Raw genomic sequence first — 16,079 nt, forward strand, 5'->3', positions numbered from 1 at the left:
TGGGTCTTTTCACCATTGCCTGAAGTCTGACTTCAGTCTCCCAAGATTGGATAGTTTTAAAAGAATCAGACAAGATAAATGAACATGGAAGGGGGTCATGACTTTAGCCTGAGAATGTGGAGAGGGTCTTTGTGCTTTTATTGGTTTGGGTTTTTAAAATATTTGCATAAAAGTCTTTCTGGGTGAGGAAGAGAAAAGATCTGAATTCCTTGTCCTAAACACAAGTTTATTGGTTGCCTAGTACTTGATAGAAAAGACTTGTACTTAATATTTCTTACAGAGACAGAACTGGTTAATGCCCCACAACACAATAAAATCTAGCCTTTGTCATGTAATATTGCTGTGCATTTGGTCTCTTCATGTTCACAACTCCCTTTATCTTCACTTGATGGATGGGGCCACTGAGGCTCAAGGGAGTTGAACAACAGTCGGAAGGCAGGGGTGCATGTGTGCATGTGTGTGTGTGTGTGTGTGTGTGTGCATGGGTGCACGTGCATGTATGTGTGTGTGCGTGTTCACGTGTGTGTGTGTGTGTGTGTGTGTGTGTGTGTGTGTGTGTGTGTGCAAAAAGCCTGATGTAGAATGGCCGTCTCCACAGTCTACCTTCAGCAAAAACTTTTTGCAGATGTAAAAAAGCAAGCAAGAAAGAAGGAAGAAAGAGGAGAGAAAGAGAGAGAGAGAGAGAGATAGAGAGAGAGAGAGAGAGAGAGAGAGAGAGAGAGAGAGAGAGAGAGAGAGAATGAATAAAGCTTCCCTGGAAGACTCATCATAAAAAATTTACAGCCAGGTGGTGGTGGCACACGCACGCCTTTAATCCCAGCACTCAGGAGGAACTCTTTGAGTTCGAGGCCAGCCTGGCCTACAGAGTAAGTTCCAGTACAGCCAGAACTGTTACACAGAGAAACCCTGTCTCAAAAGACAAACAAACAAAAACATAACAGTCAAAGTTCTTGAGTCTGACTAAAGAGTCCACTCCAAGAATCACCCTTTCGTGTGGACTCAGAACACATTAGATTCAGAAGGAACCAAAGTCTGTCTGAAAACCAACTCCTTCTACAGAGCTAATTGGTGGTGTCCAGGAACAGTGACTTTCCTCAGACTGCCTAAGCTGGAACTGCTTGGTGCTCAGACTTGGTCTTGCTTTTTTACCAATGTGCCTGCCAAATTGGACTTACACTGACTGATGCCTTATTTTGGAGTTCTGCACATCAAAATAGGTTTTGTCTTCATAAAATAAAGTAGGTTGATGACACAAACCTAGACATTTCTGGGAAGAGAGGATCATAATGGAGAAAATGCTTCTGTAAGATTGCCCACAGGCAAGTCTGTGGGGTATGATTGATGTGGGAGGGGCCATCCCATGAAGAAAAGTGCCACTCCCGGGCAAGTGGTCCCGAATTGCTTATGCAAGCTGAGCAAGTTGGTAAACAGTTTTCCTCCATGGCCTCTGCTTCAGGTCCTGTCTCCTGGTTCCTTGCCTTGAGTACCTGCCCTGACTTTCCTCGGTGATGAATGTGACCTGAGAGTTGTAAGCCGAAATAAACCCTTTTCTTCCCAACTTGCGTTTGGTTGGGGTGTTTTACCACAGCAACAACAGCCCTAAGATACCAGGCAAAGAGAACAACACTAAGCGGAGGGTAGGGTACGAGGGAACAGCGTGTTTTGTTGGAACTCTTTCCGTTAGAATAAAACACCAGCAATTACATCCATGTATCCACAGCTTCCTGTAAACCAGAACTGTAAGAGATTAGGGATGTGCGTGCGTGCGTGCGTGCGTGCTCTTAACTCCTCCCCTCATTTTTCTAAGGGCAGCTGCTGTCCTCGGGAGCCAGCACTCTAAGGTAAGACCTTACCTTGTTGAAAACGGAGAGAAGGCAAGGTGGGTCCTCTGCTGCCTAAATGCAGGAAGAGAATCAGGCCTGGAATGTGGGCCTTGAGCAGAGCAAAGGATATATATATCTCCTTCCCTCCACATCTGCTCCCCTCTCCCCATTTTGTATTAGGAAGAATGGTACTTCTTGAGTATGTTGAGACTGGAACACTTTGAACTCAAGGTAATTGTGTGTGTGTGTGTGTGTGTGTGTGTGTGTGTGTGTGTGTGTGTGTGAACATTTACTTTATTTTGAAAGTTTTATACATGAGTACTGTATTTACATTATTTCCACCTCTCCCTCTCTCGCCTCCAGTTCCTCCATTGACCTCACCACTCTTTTCAAATTCATGACTTCTTCTTTAATTATGTTATTGTTTTACATGCACACCTCTCTAGATAAATACAACATGCAATGTGGATGGGAAAATCTCACAAGGTCCACTCCTAGATAAAGAGCTATAGGCAATTAATGAACGTGGGTAGTTTAGACCATCTGGTACCAGAAGACTCACCAGCTGATGCAGACTTATGAACCAAAATGACCCAAAAGAACATTCCAGACAATTCAAAGAACCATGGTGGTGCATGTGTGGTTGTAAACCACTGAGCTCTGGGAGTTTGGAAGGCAGTGCAAATTACCTTATATAAACAGAGCTTCAATTGCCCACTGCTCCATCCAAAAGACTGAGGATAAATCGTTTTTCGTAAGTCTCACTGAAGTGACTAATCTCATATTAGCCTTTGATACTACAGGTACTAACTTCCTTACTAAATCAATCTTTGCTATCAACTCCAAAAAAAGAAGCTACCAATCTTCCCAAGTGAATGAATTGGCAGTTGAGGTTCTTCAGAAAAACATAATGGGTGATATGTATGTCACACTCTCTCTCACACACAGTTGTGCATGTGCAAGATATAGACGTACAAATGCATTAACAGATAAAATAAGAAGTTAGCTTACACAGTTATGAAGCCTTCAAAGTCCACAACCTGCAGGCAACAAGCTGGAGACCCAGGGAGCAAATGAAACACTAGGCGTATTTGAAGGCCTGAGGACCAAGACTGCTGGTGGTGTAAGTTCAAGGATACGAACAAATCAAAGTCCCAGCTCACGTAGGCAGTAGAAGAAATTTCTTCCTGCTCAGGTCTTTTGTCCCATTCAGGTCTAGAGTTGGTTGAACAAGCCCTCATGTTGAAGAAGGCAGTCTGTACTGCACAGCCCACCAATCCATAAGTTCCTCTCATCCTGCGACACCTTCACAGGCTCACACAGAAAAATATTTGACCAATATCTATGCACCCCATGGCCCAGCCAAAACGTAAAAATGACTATCCTAGCAGGTGGAAGTCTAAGTAGATGACAGAATCTCTGAAAGGGAACCTGATGTCATTACTACTGCTCCAGCGGCCTCCTGGTCTACCAGTCGGGCTCATGGATGTCTGCCTGGACACTCTGCCATTTCACGCACCACAGTATGCATAACGTTCCTGCCTTCTTTTAGGTTTATGCAGATGCAAACCATTATAAATATCAAAAAGCCTAGGGCTGTATCAGTTACTGTTGTCATCATTCTGACGAGAGTACCTGAGAGAAACAACTTGAAGGAAGAATTACATGTATTGGTTCACGTTTTCAGAGGGCTCATTCAGTCCCTGGTTGTTTGGCCCCATGCACTGGGTGGCAGGAATGTTATGGGGGCAAAAGTGTGTGGTAGAAGAAGTGTGTGGTAGCTTCATGGCCAAAAGGAAAATGAGAATGAGAGACAGAAAGGAGCCGGAACAAGACACCCTAAAAAACCTACCCCCAGTGACCCGCTTTATCCAGCTAAGTCTTACCCCCTAAAATTACTAGAAGACCCCCAAATCTTGCCACTATTCAGGACCAAGCATTCAAAACGTTAGCCTGGTGTCATGTGTGTGTGTGGGGGGGAGGAGGCACATTTCTATTCACACCATAACGAGGATGCACATAGAATTAATAACAGTAAGAACCATGCGTAGACTGGAGAAGTGTTACAAGTGCTGACTGTTCTACGTGAGGACACAAGTTCGGGTTTCAGAACCCATGCTGGAGAGCTCACAACTGCCTTTTAACTCCAGCTCCAGGGGATTCAACACCCTCTCTAGCGTCCACAAGCACCTGCATGGTAGACTCTCAAACAGACACATCCACATAAATAAAAATAAGTCTTAAAAGAGCCATGCTTGCAGCCGGGTGGTGGTGGTACACGCCTTTAATCCCAGCACTCGGGAGGGAGAGCCAGGCAGATCTCTGTGAGTTTGAGGTCAGCCTGGGCTACAGTGTGAGTTCCAGCAAAGGTGCCAAAGCTACACAGAGAAATCCTGTCTCGAAAAAAGAAAACAAAACAACAACAACAACAACAAAACCCAAAGCAAACAAAAAAGGCAGCCTGGAATTTCTTTTCCCTTTAAATTACACATTAGAATTTCAAAGAGAAAATGGATGATATGGAGAGACGCCTGACCCTGAGCTGTGCCGTAGGGCCTTTGATGAGTCATAGGAATTGCACGGCCAGCATACATTTCCAGGGAACAAAAATCTACAACCACCAGAGTAGGACAGAAGCCTGGCCATGGCCCTACGTTGCCCTTAGATACCCAAGTGGGCAAATTTGTGTTTGAATTATTTATCTGATTTATAAAGAGATGTGCAGACACAAAAAAGCTCTGTGTATGCATAATATTTTCGTTATAAATAACTGGAGGCTTAGGGTATTTTTCAAAGTTCATTAATTATTGAGATTGTCTCTAGCAGCTTTCCTTGGCATGGTTTGATTTTTGTTCCTGGCCAGATAAAAGTACTCAAGAGTCCACTATGACTGAACTTACTCAGAAAGTAATTTATGGCCTCTTCAAAATTCTAAAAAAAAAAAATCATTTTGGAGAAATCAGATTTTACCTCTTTCTATACTAAGTAGCTCTTTATAGCATGCTTTTTAAAAATGTGGGGTTTATCATTGGAGCATCTTTAAGTGTGCACTTCAGGGGCATCCATGCGTCTGTGCTGCTGTACACCATCAGCACCATCCACCTCCGGAGCCCTCTCATCTTCCCAAGCTGAAGCTCTACACCAACTAAGTAACACTTCCATTGTTCTCATTCTACTTCCTGTCTCCAGGAATTTGGGTATGGTGATGGCTCATGTGTCAACTCAACAGCATCTAGACTCACTGAGCAGATAATTCTCTGAGTATGTCTGTGGGTCGTTATCTGGATTTGGATAATTGAGGTGGGAAGACCCCCGATCGTGTGTGGTACCATTCTACGGATTAGGGCTCTGGACTGAATAAAAGGGAGAAATAGAGCTGAGCACAAACATTGATCCCTCTGCTTCCTGACTGTGTGCAGATGCAGTGTGACCAGATGCCTCTAGCATGATCGCAAAGGGTACAGTGCCAAAGCAGGGAGCAGAGAGCTCACGTCCTCAGCTGTGAGCACAGAGCAGGGAGAGCCCACTGGAAGTGCTGGGAGCCTTTTAATCTCAAAGGCCACCCTAGTGACGTACTTCCTTTGGTGAGTCTGGAGTACTCAGGCATCCCCAACAAGCACCATCAAGTGAGGACTGAGTGTTCAATACATGAGCCTATGGGGGACATTTCGCATTCAAACTACCAGAAATTGCTTCTACTTTTTGGTAAAATAGTAGAATGCTAGAAAAGTCGTGCTATGAAGATGGCATTGCCAGATCTCTTCAAGATCTTGCTTCTAGTGCTTTGCAGCATAAACTTGAAGTGTGATTGCCAGACCACATGTAATTACATGAGCGTATTCCCAACCAAACTGCACAAGATTTCCATTTTTTTTTATTTACCGATTTTATGTGCAGGAGTGTTTTGTTCACATGCGTGTCTGTGTACCACATGTATGTTTGGAGTTCAGAAGAGGGCACTAGATCTCCTGGAGCTTGAGTTGTGGGTGGTTGTGAGCCATCATGTGGGTGCTAGAAATTGAACTTGGGTTCTCTGCAGGACCATCAAATGCTGTTAACCACCGAGCCATCTCTCCAGCCAGTTTCTAAATTTGTTTTAACATCTTCGCCGATGCTTATTATTTTCTATTTTGCTTGTAGCAATCCTAATGAGTATGAAGTTGTATCAAATTGTGATTTTGGCCAGGTGGTGGTGGCGCACACCTTTAATCCCAGCACTCGGGAGGCAGGGACTGATGGATCTCTGTGAGTTCGAGGCCAGCCTGGTCTACAGTGTCTACAGGACAGCTAGAGCTATACACAGAGAAACTCTGTCTCAAAAAATAAACAAAAAACAAAAACAAAATTGTGACTTTGATCTAATTTCCTTAATGGCTACTGATACACATTTTATGTGTTTATTGGCCATTTATATATTTTCTTTGGCAAAGTGTCTTCAAATTCTTTCCATTTTTAAATTTGGCCCTTTTTTTAAGTTGTAAGAGTTCTTTATATATTTTGCATACTAATTCTTATCAGATCTCTGGTTTGCAAGCACTTTCTTCTAGTCCATGGGTTTTGTTTTTACCCAATGGCAACATCTTTTGAGGTGGAATTGTGTTTTTGTGGGATGGTGGTATTCCCCCACATAGTCTACTTAACCTGCTTTTACTTTGTTATCTATGTTTTAATGTCATATTCAAAATAATTGCCAAATCCAACAACATAAAGCTTTGTTCTGTTTTTATTTAAAAACTTCAGTTTCACACTTACATAATTGACAACAGTTATATGTAGCTCATCTTTACATTTTGTGAGACAATGTAAGTATACGCTGTGAAGTGATCACCACAGTCAAGCTATTCACACATCCACCACTTCATTAGTTACTTTTCTTTTTCTTCTTTCCTTCCTCTCTCCCTTCTTTCTATTCCTCTGTGAGTGTGTGTATGTGTGTGTATAACAATTAAGCTCCACCCTCTTAAATTGCAAATATAAATGTGCAATACAGTCTTGTTAACTATGATTACCACACTATATGGCAGAATGCTGGAATTTATTCTTCTTGCCTGAAACTGTACCCTGTGACCTACATCTCTCTTCTTGCCCTCTTCCCAAAGCCCACAAAAACTGCCATTTATTCTGTTAGTTTAATTTGATTTCTTGAAAGTCAACATATGAGATTGTGCATTATTCGTCTTTCAGTGTCTGGCCTATTAACTTACTCGAGATTTACCCATGATATTGTAAATGGGAGGCTTCTCTGACTGACTGATGGACTGACTGACTGACTGACTGTATGTATATATGTATATGTATGTTATAGTTTTTGTTCATTCTGGATCATATGTTAGTTTTACTATTAAACAATACTTGCCAGCAACCTTAGCCCTGACCTGTGGGAGCCCATTCTCAGGTTCCTCGTGGCTTTACCCAGCAGGTCCGAATAGAGGATGATCAAGACCACGGGCCTGAGTGCAGGTGTCTGAGATGGTCTGCACTTGGCTGTGCTGGGGGAAGAGGTCTTTTGCTCCACCCCTTGGCATCTCTATAAAAACCCTGGGCCAGAGACAGTCGGGGCCCGTTGGAATAGGCTCCAGGCCCTCTCGAGCCTATCCTTTATTTTCTATCTGTTTATCTCCGCAAGATTCTCCGCTATAAATCCTTCTATCTAATATTTCCTGCTGATTGCACTCAAGAAAACTCTGGGAAGCTGTGGGTTTGGTGGGTAAACGCCCCACACTGACCTCTCCTCCTTCATAGTAAATTCTCTACAGAATTCTGAGGGAGCCTAATGTTTCCTGCCTGATAGGAACGGTAAGTGAACATGAACATAAACATGATGTTTGAAAGGAGCCAGTGGAGGTAATTAGTCCAAAGAGACATCCACCTTGGTACTTGACATCCTGTTTTGAAGTTGCCGGTTTAGTGACAGAGGCCAGAAGTCACCTCTCTGTATCCTTTTCTTCTTCCTTCTTTTTCTTTTTTCTTTTCTTTCTTCTTCCTTCCTTTCCTTCTTCTTCCTCTTCCTCCTCCTTTTCCTCTTCCTCTTTTTCTTCTACGTTTACTTACTCCTCATTTATGTGTGTGTGGGTGTGTACACACATGTGCCTCCCACAACACAACTGTGGAGGTGTGAGGACACTTTGTGTGAGGCTGTTCTCTTGTTCCACGTATGGATCCTGGGGATCAAGCTCAGGTCCTCAGGTGTGGTAGCTGTTTCCACCTGCTCAGCCATCCTACCTTCTTCCTCTATCCTTTCTCTTCCTTTTCTTCTTCTTCTTCTCTCTCTCTCTCTCTCTCTCTCCCTCTCTCTCTCTCTCCCTCTCTCTCTCTCTCCCTCTCCCTTCCCCTCCCCCTCCCCCTCCCCCTCTCCCTCTCTCCTTTTGATTTCTTTGCATGGGGTAAAGTACCAATGGAGAAGTTAAGGAATGGGAAATACTAATGTTTTCCTTCTTATTGTCTGAGTCACATAAGGCCATTTCCATGTAAGTATCTAATGTTTTTCCCTATAAAGGCTAAGATTTCAATCGGAAAACATAATATGAAAGAGTGAGCGCCCCTGGTGAGCACTGATTAAGGTACTTATTAAAAGCTGACTAGTAACATGATTTTGCACTATCAGAGATCAAATACAACTAAAAATGGCACACAGGCTTCTTGGAAGTTAAGCATCAGGCTGGAGTGTAGCTTCCAAGTACAGCACTTACCCAGCATGCCCAAGCCCTGGCTCAAACCCTAGCACCAGGTGGGGTAGGGGAGAGTGAGGTTTTAATCTTTGTTCATATACCACTTAGGCATGGAAAATGTTCACAACTCAGACATGAGAGGTAAACCCATGGCTGGGTTATATTACACTGTATGTCACGTCAGAATGTGGTAGTCTCTGCAACCACCGTGGCCAGCAGAGCAATGATCAGAGAGAAGCAGGAAGGCAGCTCGGTTCAACATGACTAAGTATCTGGTCTCACTTAGGAGTCTGACCCTGAGTAGTTTATTTTGGGCATATTTTGAGCACAGTACAATTTGGTGAAAAATTTCCTGGTGATAGTTAACTCAACCCTGTTAGCACAATAAACCTTAAGATGTGACTACATCAGAACTCCTTGTAAAGTACATGTGATGTCCTACATAAAGATAGGTTCTATAGATTGACAAGCTCATGATAAAGGTCTGGGGGAGGATCCAGTGTGCTCTCAGCCACACAGATAGAGCAAAGGTCCCCAGGCTATTAGCCATGCCCTCCCAGCCCTCTGGTAGACTAACAGGCTATCCATACTCCATTTGTGGGGACAACCCTGTGTTTTAACATTCCTGGTTCCCCTAGTGCTCATCTGTGAGCACAAGAACCTCTGCACCTCGCACATCAGAAGTCACAGGGGAGGGTGGCATCAGTCTGGGATGCTTGGTCCCTTTAGTCAGCCTTCTTAAGGGGGATGCGTTGTCTCCTGGCAAACTGACTAATTGGGCAAACTCCGTTCACACTCAGGCCTGCCTTGGCTATGGATCAGTGTGACTATGTTAGTCTAACATAAAATTTGAATTAAATTATTGTATAATCACATCCAGAGCCTTATATCACAGGGCTGATGCCTGAGCACACCTGGAGACAGAATTGCAGCACCTGCCCTCGCTAGCAGCTCTCCCCAGTGCTGATTCCGTCACGTGATGTCTACGGCTTCCACCCTCCTAGACAACCTCACCATCTCCGGCAGCTGCAGCTATTGACATCTCACGGCTGAGTTCAGACCTCAGATGGTGCATGAGTCACTTTGCCTGCTGCCGTGATCAAATGCCTGACAGGAGCGACTTAAGAGGGGAGGGATTTATCTTGGCACACTGTTTGAGGGTCACAGGCCACCATGGCAGAAAAGAATGCAGGAGGAGGTTCCAGAGTGCAGGGACATGCAGGACAGGTCTTACCCCTTCAGTAAATTCTCTCTGGAAATGTCCTCACAGACATACCCAATGCTGTAGCTCCTTTTCAAACCAACAAAAAATGTATATACACATACATACATGTGTACTGGTGTTCTGCTTGCATATATATATCTGTGCACCACATGTGTGCAGTTCCTGTGGAGGCCAGAAGAGGGATCAGATCTCCTAGGATCTATAACTGAAGTTATAGATAGTTGTGAGCTACCATGTGGGTGCTTGAAACTGAACCTAGATCCCTTGGAAGAGCAGCCTGTGCTCTTAACCACTGAGCCATGTCTCCATCCCCATGATGTAGCTCCTTAATACACTAGGCATTTCTGATCCAACCAAGCTGATCCCCAGAATTAGCCATCATAGGTGGAAATAATCTACTATGTGTGAGATATTTTGTAAGCCTAACCTCTTCCAAAGTTATAGGAGTAATTCCTAATCCTTTGACCACTCCAAAATTAATCACTCTTTAAAAATTTTTAATAGCTGTGAATAATAGTTCAAAATATAAAGATCATATCCCTGACCAATAAGCTCCTCCTTACTCAAATAATAATTTAAAGTAAGAGATGACTTCTGAACTTGATTCCTATCTACCCATCTGACCGTTTCTCAAAGGAGCTGCCACATCGTCTTAGATAAATCCTAAACAATATTTTACGTTTTCATTATGCTTGTTTTTTAAAATGAAAATAAAAAGACAAAGTATTTTTCACCGTGGCAATAAAGCTGCACAGGCAGAGAATGAGATGTCAGAGGCTTCGCGAGCAGCAACATTATTTAGCTGATGAATTAATGGGAGCTTGTGGAGAGGAGGTAGGATTTTAAGTTAAAGCTGCATAACAATTAGGTTTTAGTGTCATTAAAATTCCACTTTCAGCTGCTACTAATTTTCTTCTGGTCACAAAAGACATTAGTTTCTCCGAGTAAAGAGGGAAAGAGACCTATATTGTTTTACAACTGTACCCACCCAAAGGCTGCCAGTATAGTGAAGAGGTTGTCATCTGAGCTGCCTAGACAGGAAAAGACATGCAGGAAGAGAAGATGGGAAAAACCAAGAATGGACTGTGCTGCAGGTCATCTGGGCAGGGTGAGCTAACCCAGCAGAGCTGTTTCCGGGGAGGGGGAGAGGGGGGAGGGGGAGGGGAGGGCGGGGAGGGGGGCGGGGTGAGACAACAGTCAAGAGGCAGCCAGAAGGACCAAAGGGAGGTGGTGCCCCCAATAAAGCCAACCAAGCTGGGGTAGGGAGAGCAAGAGGATAGAAAAATAAAGGCCAGCCTGGGCTACATACCAAGACCCTGCCTCAAAACGCGAACAAACAACAAAACCGAACCAAAAGCACCAGCAGAGGCCAACATCTGGATCTCTGCCTCTGCTAATACCAGCAGAACGCTCCGGACCCAGCATGAGCATGGACTGGGTCAGATATCATCAAGAAAAGGATCCTGAACTTTGAAAAGGAAGAGCATTGGTATCATGTGAGGCCAAGTCCACATAGTTCTACATACCTGAGGGTATTATTGACACATTAATCTGCAGTGGGAACTTACTTGAGGGAATGAGAGACGTTCTTTCTAGTTTGCTGTTCTGTTGCTGCGATGGAGGAAAGGGTTTATTTTGTCTCACAGGTTACAGTCGTTATTGCGGGAAGCCACAACAGGAGCTCAAGGCAGAAGCTTGGCAATGCTGCTTACCGGCTTGCTTTAACGTTCATATTCAACAACCTTTCCTACATATCTCAAGCCCACCTGCCTAGGAATGCTACCACCAACCGAGGGCTGGGCCCTCCTACATCAGTTAACAATCAAGAAAATGACCCACAGACATGCCCAATATGATGGAGACTGTGGTGATATTGTGTTCCCCAAAATATTGTGCACAAAATAAACTTATCTGGGGTCAGAGAACAGAACAGCCACTAGATACAGAGGCCAGAAAATGGTGGCACACACACCTTTAATCCTAGCATTCTGAAGGCAGAGATCCATCTGGATCTCTGTGAGTTCAAAGCCACAGTGGAAACAGCCAGGTATGGTGACTCACACTTTAATCCCAGGAAGTGATGACAGAAAGCAGAAAGGTATATAAGGCATGAAAACCAGGAACTAGAGCTGGTTAAGCTTTTAGGCTTTTGAGCAACAGTTCAGCTGAGATTCATTCTGGATGAGGACTGAGAGGCTTCCAGTCTAAGGAAACAGGATCAGCTGAGGAATTGGCAAGGTGAGGTGGCTGTGGCTTGTTCTGCTTCTCTGATCTCCCAGTATTCACCCCAATACCTGGCTCCAGGTTTGTTTTTATTAATAAGACCTTTTAAGATTCATGCAACACGAGACAATTCTCCAACCCAAGGTTCCTTATCCCAGGTGTGTTGGGTTGACAACTAAGATTACCCATCATAATAAGCTTCAGAAATGAATACCTCCAGATCGTCACTGTACCTTGGTGTGTTATATATTTTAAGCTTAAGACTTTTGACCAAACCACAGAACCAGATAGTGGTTATAACAGCTGGTCCTTACCCAACAGCTTGTCCCCTGAAGCACGTCTTAGAACTCAGAGTGGGTTTTCTGACCTTCTCTAAGCAAGTCATAAGATCCTCATCGGAGAGGTTCAGGTTCTGTCTCCATACTGGGGCAGGGAGGGGGAGAGACATCAAACAAGATGCCAGGAAGAATCTGAACAGGGCTTGTCGCCTCTCCCTTGGTTTGTTAGCATTAGGCATTACTCTTCTCCACGACTCTACATTCTTTATCAAACGCAGGATAAAAAGTACTTAGTGTATTAGATGGTTTGTCATCACTGTGACAAAATCCCTGAGGAAAAACGTACTTGGATCAGTTTCACAGGGTTTTTTAGATCGCGGTTGACTAGATCCCCTACTTAGAGCCTGAGGCAAGACAGACGTTCATGGTGCTTGAGAAGGCGTCAGAGGCAGATCATCTGACTGAAGTCAGAAAACTCAGGGGAGTGGGGGACCAAAGTCCCCAATGACCTATGTCCTCCGATGAGACCCCGCCTCCTAATAGCCCATTCAGGTATAAAATCATCCATAGATGAGGTTAGACCCACTCACCATACAGTAGCGCTACAAACTTTAATACATGATCCAATGTCAATACATGATGTTGAAGTTTGAGCATTTCTTCTCTTGGTCTGTCTGCTGTCTGTCTGTCTCTTTCTGTAGGGGTGTGTGTGTGTGTGTGTGTGTGTGTGTGTATGGGGTGTGTGTGTGTGTGTGTGTGTGTGTGTGTTCTACTGTTTCTCCCACTATGTCTTCTGAGACAGGATCTCTCACTGAACCCTTGTCCTCCAACTGGCTAGGCTGGCTGGTCACTGAGACCTATGTTTGACAGCCCCCCACCCCAGTGCTAGGATTATAGATGTGTGCTACCATGTCCATCTTTTATGTGGGTGCATGAGATCCTAACTTAGGTCTTTATGCTTCTGAAGTACCCATTTTACTCACTGAGACACCTCCCCACCCCTCCACCCTTCCTCACCCCCCCCCCCCCCCCCGCCTCCAACTAAGTCTTCATTCAAAATTTTTGTTTTGTTTTTTGAGACAGGGTCTCACTATTGTCACCCTGGCTTGCCTGGAGCTCACTATGTGAGCCAGGCTGGCCTCAAACTCATGTAGATCCACCTGCCTTTGCCTCCCAGGTACTGACTGGGGTTAAAGGCTTGCACTGCCACGCCCAGCTCTAAAAAAATAATCACCTTATCGTGGGCACAGTGTTGATGCGGAGGTCAGAGGACAACGGGCAGGAATAAGTTCTGTCCTCTCACTGTGTGGGTCCCAGGGACCCAACAAACTCAAGTTGTCAAGCTAGCTCAGCAGCAGGTTGCTTTGCTTTACCTGCATCTTACCAGCCCAGGTCTCCATTCTTGACAAAGGCTCCCTTGTCCCCAGAACTTGCTTTGACCTTTCGGGTCTCTTTTGACACCAGCCAATGAACACAGAGATGAGTGAAGGAAAAGATGTCTCTCTTCTCTTCCAGGGCACGGGACTTGGCTTTGCAGTACAGCTATGACATGTAACACCCCGCCCCCCACCTCCCATCCCCCCCACGCCTGTCTCCCAAACAAGTGCTGATGTACGATCGGTGTCACCAGGACTATCCACCCACTTAATGCCTAATTACAGATAATAAAACAGCCGCTGAGTGTAGTTCATTGTTAAGCAGACCCATTGATTTATTAACAGAGGGCAAAGCACATGAGCATTTTAATTGAGCGACAGACAATAGAATCAGAACTGTGATTGTTTTAGCTATAGTTCTGAACCCAACCATCCAAAATCCAAAGCCCCGAAGGTGAGGAGGTTTTTGCGGCACAAGAAATGTGAGGAAATATGGAACCAGGACAGGGTCTCCACTGCTAAAACTCAGACATTTGTTAGAAAACTAGATGAAGTTAGTTTGTAGGGAGAGAGAAAATGGAAGCAGGCTGAGTCTCCACATTTTGAGCTGCTGGACGGACTAGGAGAGGAGGAACCCGCTCTCAGAGAGTGAAAGACAGAGCTGTTGTCAGAGGTGGGGAACTGACTTAGCCAGGACATGGCGGCCCCTTAAAAAAGAAACGTGCATCATAGCACAGCCCTCTCTCGCCTTGCTCGTGGCTCCCGGGGTAACTCTGCTAGCCTTGCAGTCAACCCTTAAAGTCAAGAGTGATTGGACATCTTGTGACCTCATCACAGCTCGAAAAGGGGTCACATTACGTTGGGAAGTGTGTACTATCTCACTCTGTAACTTATATACCTAACGGAAGCTTCTAGATCCTGAAATGTGTTGTGATATTGTATGCGGGAGGTCCTGGCACGCAGAGCCAAGATGCCTCACAGCAGGTGAGACAGAGATGCCATGCAGACAGCGTTCAGTGAAGAGTTTTATTTGATGGCGCGGCGGGGGGGGGGGGGGGGGGGGGTAGAGAAGGGTAAGGGGTGCACACCTCCTGGGAGGAAAGCAGAAGAGAGGAGAGGAAGGGGCGGAGTTTATCCTTTTACACGCAGGCGACGCCAAGGGGCGGGATCAGAATATTAACACCCTGGGAAGACAGAATAAATAAGGCGTCACGGTGTGTTAGGCTAGGTGGTCTAGCCGGAGGGGCTGAACTGGGTCTAGATGGTCTACAGAGCTGGGCAAGTGCTGCCGTGCAACAAGCTGCATGCTGGTGGGAAGCAGAGGAGGCCATGTTTAGCTAAAGAGCAGCTTTGAACCCAACAGTTCTCAGACCTTAGACCAGTGGATTCAGTGGAATCCTGAGGCGAAAGAGAGCATGCAATGTCTCCTTTTGGAGACTCCCATTTGCTGGCCTGGCTCCTTGAGCCTCCTTCCTGCAGTATTTGTGGAAAAATAACTCATTCTTTCCATTTTCTTTGTGGACTCTGCTTTGTTTTTTTTTTTTTATTATTAAGAAAATTTTTATTTATTTTACACACCACCCCCTTCTCTTCCCTCATCCCACCCTCCATCCTCTCCCCCAACCTCCCCATTCCCTCCTCCAACAAGGTAGGACTTGATGTTTTATAATTTTCAATATGAAACACCTCTGTTTGAATGTTCATCCGTTGAAGGCTTGGTCTACAGATGGTGGCATTATTCTAGAAAGTTCAAGAATCTTTAGAAGCCTAGCTAGAGAAAGACATGCTTGCTGGCTGTATCTTGTTTATCATCATCATCATCATCATCATCATTATCATCATCATAATCATTATTTTGCCTACCATTTATCTCTCTAACTATCAAAATATCTCAGGGCTGGAGAGATGGCTCAGTGGCTGCTCTTCCAGTGGACCTGGCTTCAATTCCTAGCACCCACATAGTGGCTTACAGCCATATGTAACTCCAGTCTCAGGGGAGCCAATGATCTTTTCTGACTTCCGCAGGCACCAGGCATGTATGTGGTATACTGACATACATGTAAAGCAAACAGCCACATATGTATGTATGTACATAAATGAATAAATTTTGATTGGTGTGGTGGCACATGATTATAATCCAAGCACTCAGGAGACAGAAGCAGGTGGGTCTCTATGAGTTCAAGGCTAACCTGGTCCACATAGTGATTTTCAGGTAAGCCAAGGCTACATAGTGAGACCTTGTCTCAAAAGAAAAAAAAATCTATCTATATTACCTACATATATATCTATATTATCTATCTTATCTATAATCTATAATCTATACCCCCCCCCATCCACCACAGGATAACTAGCTCCTGCCACCATGACATTCTGCCCTACCAGGAGTCTAAGGACCATGGACTGAATTCTCTAAAGATGTGAGCCCAAACAGCAACATCTTCCTCTTTCAAGTTATGTCAAGTATTTGTTGTCTTAAAAACTGCATG

Source organism: Peromyscus maniculatus, chromosome 3 (assembly GCF_049852395.1).
Source record: "Peromyscus maniculatus bairdii isolate BWxNUB_F1_BW_parent chromosome 3, HU_Pman_BW_mat_3.1, whole genome shotgun sequence".
Lineage (NCBI taxonomy): Eukaryota > Metazoa > Chordata > Mammalia > Rodentia > Cricetidae > Peromyscus > Peromyscus maniculatus.